Here is a 6,498-nt window from a genome sequence, read left to right as displayed (position 1 = left end):
GTAAATAATGTACATAATTGCTCATCTCTTAAATATAGAACTGTAAAATGTTTTCACATTCTTACTTAAATGTTGGATTACTGACTTGTTATTCTTGCAATTTCTGCATAACTAGAATAATAGATATATAACTAGAAGAATAAATATGTTGGTTGTAACTTATTGCAAGTTTACGTTCTTTCTCTCTCATTTCACTTTGCACTAAATTTCTCCCTATTTCTTCAAAATAAAGAAGAAAATATTTATTTTACAAATATCTTGCGAGCTTTTCACGATGCAAAATTATTGAGTGAACGTAAAATCTAGTTCGCATGTAACATGTCCAATCCAGCGTTATTGCTGAATGCTTAACAAGACTATGCAGTTTCAACACGTTGAAACTCCTTTCCTGAGATTCAACAGAGCTAATAAACACATAAAAATTTGCAGTTTAGTCAGATAATCGCCAAGTTAGAATCTCCTACAATAATTCTGCATTAATTTTGCTTGCAATTCAATTTAAGTTTATTAATTACATTTATTTAAGAACGAAGTTCATTTGTGATTCTGTTGCTGGATTAGTTCAAATGCTGAAAGCAGACATTATCCCTCTGATAATGAAACTTTCGTGCACAAATCAAATTCAGCCACTCAGATCTTTATTCGAGACCACAATAAAAAGTTTTATGATAGCAAACAAGACAAAACTCTGTGTTGGCGATTGGTATCTTGCAAAATTGGTAATGTACAACTGACAGAAAATTTTGATGAAATTCCAATGTTTTCTGCTATGAGTTTAAAATTAGTCAAGCTTGATCTCGAGTTTGTCAAATATCATTTCCGGCTTTTAATGCTATTCATGTTAATATGAAATTTACAATCGCATGCATTAATTAACTGATTTATTTATGGATAATTGTCAGCACATTTAACTGTAAATATAACTAAGTGCATTAAGCTATAAATATGTACTTAAAATGGACATTCCATGCAAAGAAATCTGAAGTTTTTGTTCCAATATTTTCATACTTTATAGACCACTGTAGACATTTTTTTTTACATTTGTTGAAGTCTTGCAAACTTAAATAAACTAACCATATTTTGAAATTAGAAATATTGAACTAACCATAGTTTTTATATATCGAATAATATTTTGTTCCTTTAGCATTTTGAATCGCGTCAAGGATTTTTATTTGCAAAAATTCTCTACAGAGCTCAATGAATTAGTTTGGTATGCATATAAAAATAATGATATCAGATTTTGGCGCAAGGCCAATAACTTTGGGGAGGGTGCAAGTCGATTACATCGGCACCAGTACACAACTGGTTCTTATTTTATCGACTCCGAAAGGGAGAAAGGCAAAGTCGACCACCGGCAGAATTTGAAATTAGATTGTAAAGACAGCCAATATGCAGCAATGCATTTTTCCTGGCGTGTTAACGATTCTACTAGTTATACTTATAGAAATAATGGACTCGAACTGCTTGGTGACTTTCATTTGATTAGTTTCATGCTCTACTGAAAGTGGGTTGTATTTGCTGAGAAACACAATATGCCAAGAAAGTTTCCACGCTCACAATCACCAAAATGTTGACCAGGACAAAATATAAATAAAAAACAATTCCTTCTTAAATAGAAATAAGATAACATTTAAGAATCTTAAATTAGTTATTAGCAGTTTTTGTTCCTTTAATTAACATAGTCAACAATAAATTATCAATTTATCTTCAAACTGATGCTATCTTAGTGGCTGTTTTCCATTAAACCTAGTTTTCTTTGGAGGGAAAATAGGAAACAAAATTACTCCAAAATACAAAAATACAAGACGCAGAAATTGTTGCTCGTAAATTTGAATTGAATATTAGAATGCTCAGCTAATTGTGAAGCTTTTGTCATAGAAATCAAAGAAAATCCCATATACATTATCAGATTTTCTTCGAGTCTACATTATCAAGTAGAAGTTCCTCAGAAATATAAGTAAAATAATACAGATGGTTGATGATTAGGTAAAACTGGAAAAAGCTTATTCTCTAAACCATATCTAATATAAATATTAGATCAGAGATATTTACTAAATGCTGCCACTTTGGCAAGTGCTTCCTAAAACACTAGAAGATCATGTTTCCACTTCATTGATTGCTTCTTATTAGCAGATTTTCCTGATCTCACTATATATTTTTCAAAATATTCTACTCTATCTTTCCGCGGACATATATCTTGTAAATATTTCAGGTCCAGTTTACCATCTAGTGATTGCTTTGAAGTACATTTATATGAAATTGGCAGTTATGATGCAATAACACCAACAGGTTATGAATAGTTTCTTAGGTTAGTTTCTTGGCAACTCACTTTGTGTACGGTCTGCCGAACAAAAGTCGTGGTTCGGAAACATTTTATCTCCGTTCATCTTATATAATTTTACACATGAAACTCTTCATACTGCCTACATAAGTCGAGATGGATATTATTATTTGTAAAAAAAAATTAATAAAAAAGCTATTTTTTATTTTGAGTTTTCATCATGTTTTTATGGGTTGGACAGATCTTCACCAGCATAGCGTATTTATATCTTTTTTGTTATTTGTAATTTATTCTTGGGGATTTCCCTTCGGTGATCAATATCCAATACTTTTTCCAATATCTTCATAAGTTTTCTTTTCATTTGTATTCTTTGTCACTTCATTACCTCACATGTCCGTACTAATTCAGTCTCCACTCTTACACACAACATTGTATTTATCTCATATCCTATTTTTCGCTCAGTTCATCTGCTCTGTGTCGCATATGCATACACGGTGGCATCAAAAGTTCCCGGACTAGTTATGTAGCGAACCAACAGATGGTAGCACACGGTTGCATGTGCAGTGACAGTTATCAGTGACTCTCAAGAGGCAGTGTGCCAAGTGACATTACTGTGTTACTTCGCAAGGTGTGAAATGTGTGTTTTTGTTATCGCAATTTTTCGAGTGGCACAGACGCTTCAAAAGTGTAAGAACGTCCCTGAAAGAGCATGGAATATCTGGAAGACCTGCGACGAGCATCACCCACGGAAATGTGGAGAAAAGTCATCAGCTTGTGTATGAGAATCAACGACATTGCAGATGTTATTGGTCTGTCGTATGGCTCCGTTGAGGTAATCCTAACATCTAAATTGAACATGCGGCGTGTCTCTGCCAAGTTCTGTCCCCGCCTGCTGACCACTGAGCAGAGAGAACAAGATTTCTGTCAGTGTGCCACTGATGACCCATCCTTCATGTCAAGGATCATCACCGGTGATGAGAGTTAGGTCCGCGGTACAATCCTGTGACGAAACAGTAGCCGTCACAATGGAAGATCTCTTCATCTCCATGACTGAAGAAGGCACAGCAGAGACGCAGCATTATCATAGTATATTATCATAGTATTTCTATTTCAAAATCCGCGATATTGTGCATCGAGAATTCTCCACCCCACCCCCCGAGACTGACCGTCAATCGAGAGTTATACTGCGAAGTTTTTGAAGCGTTTGAAAGAGAGCATTTGGCAAAAGAGACTGGATCTACGGGGCGCGAAGAATTGGATTCTTCACGACGACGATGTACTCTGTTATCGAGCTTGCCTAAGTCGTGAATTTCTCGCTAAAAAGACCATGGTAGCGCTACCATACCTATTCTATTCGCCAGATTTAGTGCCTGTGGCCTTCCCCAAAAGGGAAATGCAGCTCAAAGGTAGCCATTTTAACACCGCTGTAGAGATCCAAAGTGAAACGTGGAAGGTCGTCGACTCGCTTATGGAAAACGTTTTCTGGCCGGATTCCAAAAGTATCAAGAACGCTGGAACAGGTGTATTGCTGCGCAAGGTGACTATTTGGAAGGAAATGATGTTTAAAACTTATATAAATAAGTTTTTTTATGACTAGTTCAGGAGCGTTTTGATACATCAGTACAAACATTACAAATCTTGTAGAATATATTCCCTTCATTATTTTGAAGTCTGTGCATATCTTCTTATTTTAATGCTTTATTTCAGAACTATACGACGTTGCACTTCATATAATCTACATTTCATTGGGAGAGGTAATAACTCCTTCAACATTTTTCCTACCCTTTTATACTTTTGCAACTATACTTTTGTAACACCTTCTTCCTCTGATAATTAAATCACTCAAGTAACAGTCAAAGTACCTGTAAAATACTTCAGGGGAGCCTTTCGATCATTTGAAATGATATATTTTACATTTGCTTTGTCGGCTCACTACTTCTGGACATCTGCGACACACGAAGTCATTCTTGCTTGGCTGCCTGCGTATGGATCCTCAAATTACGGGATCACCTGCTCCTGTACCCTTAATCTTTTTCCATGAAACCTCCATCAACCTTTATCTGCGCGGGTAAGTTTTCCTACCCATGTCTTTTCAACCATTATGGCTCCGTCAGTGGTATTCTCGTAGAGAAATCTTTCATGATTGCTGGCCAACTTACATCCAGTTCCCATGTTATAAGTTACACCACTTTATACATATTCAGCAAAACTGCATTAAAGTTTTCCTTTACCATTTTATCTGTCTTACCATGTATATATATATACATACTTGCTAAGTGAAAAATTATCACCCCTCCACTCCAAAGCAACAAGAATACTGCTCCTAAGGACCTTTTCAAGTTAACGAGAGGGCCTCTACATAATTGCCCCCTGTAGATAGTAGCATAAAATTCAAGATAAGGAAAGAGTACTCTAAGGTAAGAACTATTTTGATTTTTTAAATAGTCGCCAAGTGATTAGGGATGAAGAATTTGCTGGTTCTGCATACAAATGCTAGTCTTTGTGGCGCATTTTGCTTTAACTATGTCATGTATGTGGGATTACTGCAAAAGATCATCTCAGATTCAACATATACCTCCAAGTGTAAATAATTTGGTATTCCTGACAGTGAATGTATTCATTATTGTATGTCTATCTATCTCAATAAGAACCTGTGTTGAAAGATCATATATCAATGAATAAAAATATAAAATGATTAATTCTGGTAGGAAAATATGACTTATATTAATACGTAACTGAGCTGGCTTTGTAGAAATAAAAGATTCTCTATTATTGAAAATATGCAGTAAGAAATACAGACAAGGACTCATCCATGCACACATACAGATAATAACGAATACATACACATAAAAGATAATCAAAGACAAACATACAAGCTTGAAAATGTGTATGAGTGGCATATTAATACACACACACATATATGCCTCTGTGTGTGTGTGTGTGTGTGTGTGTGTGTGTGTGTGTGTGTGTGTGTTAGGTTTGCATGCATATACTATGCTTATACACAAATATATTGTTTGATTAAGGTAAGCTGAGACTTCGAAATCACTGTCAATACTTTTCCTTGTAGAAAGAGATAAATATGGAATTTATTGAAAAGTACCTAGTCTAAAACAACATACATACATATATATATATATATATATATATATATATATATATATACACGCACAATACACATGTATATATGTGCTTTTGTATATGTATAAGTTTAAAATACGTACATATACGCACATAACACACGCATGCATACGCATATATATACGTGTGTGTGTGTTTATATATATGTATGTATATGTATATATGTTTTGTGAGCACGTATGCATGTATATTCGTATGTACATATATATTTGTGTGTATGTAAAATTGTATGTATACATGTGTGTATATATGTATGTATGTATGTATGTATGTATGTGTGTATATATGTATGTATGTATGTATGTATGTATTATGTACGTACGTACGTATGTATGTAATGCCTGCATAAGGTAAGATATTGAAGTTTTATTATTGCTCTCTCTGTATATTGAATCTGCTCTGAGACCGAAACAGTTTGAAATACAGGCAACTAGATTATCAATAGAGGGAAATTTTAGCGGTAAAAGATTTTGCCTTTTATCAGCAGGGGTTTACATGCAATATTGCCATGATATATGTGAATTGATTCCACTCTCAAAGAAAGTAAATTATATTCATTTATTTGTTTGTTTATTTGTTTATTTATTTATCTAGCATTGAGCTTGTCTGGGTCTTTCACAATGAAAACAATTCTTTTCGGAACTGAATAAAAAAAGAAAAAAAAGAAAAACGAAAATACATATGTATATAAAAATGAAGAGTTTTGACTACGAAAGATTTGTATGGAAAGACGATTTGTCTGCTCCATTACTTTATGTGTTGGTAAAATGTTTTGAAGGTCGTAAGAAAATAAATATTGCATGGACGTTTTAATTGAATTATATTAAAAAAATGTGTTTTGGTTTATGTAAATAATAAGTATTGGTTTGTACACACACACACACACACACACACACACACACACACACACACACACACACACACACACTTAAATGTTGTCTCTTGTGTTAAATAAGCTTATGTTTCGTTGCTGGAACAGTCTTTAATTAGATTCTGCATTTACTACAAGCAAAAATAGACGGCAGTATATTGGCAGAATTGGTATAAAAGCAGGAAAAAAATGCTTTGCGATGTTT

The 6,498-nt window shown here is 34.0% G+C and overlaps 1 long non-coding RNA gene across 1 annotated transcript in view; it reads left to right on the top strand.

Annotated features, from left to right (window-relative positions):
- The window catches only part of LOC149130103 (uncharacterized), a 10,740-nt gene extending 4,648 nt beyond the window's left edge, over positions 1-6,092 (top strand). Inside the window, exon 2 of the long non-coding RNA XR_016239257.1 lies at positions 6,017-6,092. This is a non-coding gene — a long non-coding RNA (uncharacterized LOC149130103). The remainder of the gene's footprint in view (positions 1-6,016) is intronic.
- Positions 6,093-6,498: the final 406 nt, after the last annotated feature.

The sequence above is a fragment of the Octopus bimaculoides genome, unplaced genomic scaffold, assembly GCF_046866305.1.
Source record: "Octopus bimaculoides isolate indiv1 unplaced genomic scaffold, ASM4686630v1 contig36, whole genome shotgun sequence".
In the NCBI taxonomy this organism is placed as follows: domain Eukaryota; kingdom Metazoa; phylum Mollusca; class Cephalopoda; order Octopoda; family Octopodidae; genus Octopus; species Octopus bimaculoides.
This window is presented reverse-complemented; position numbering and strand designations above follow the sequence as displayed.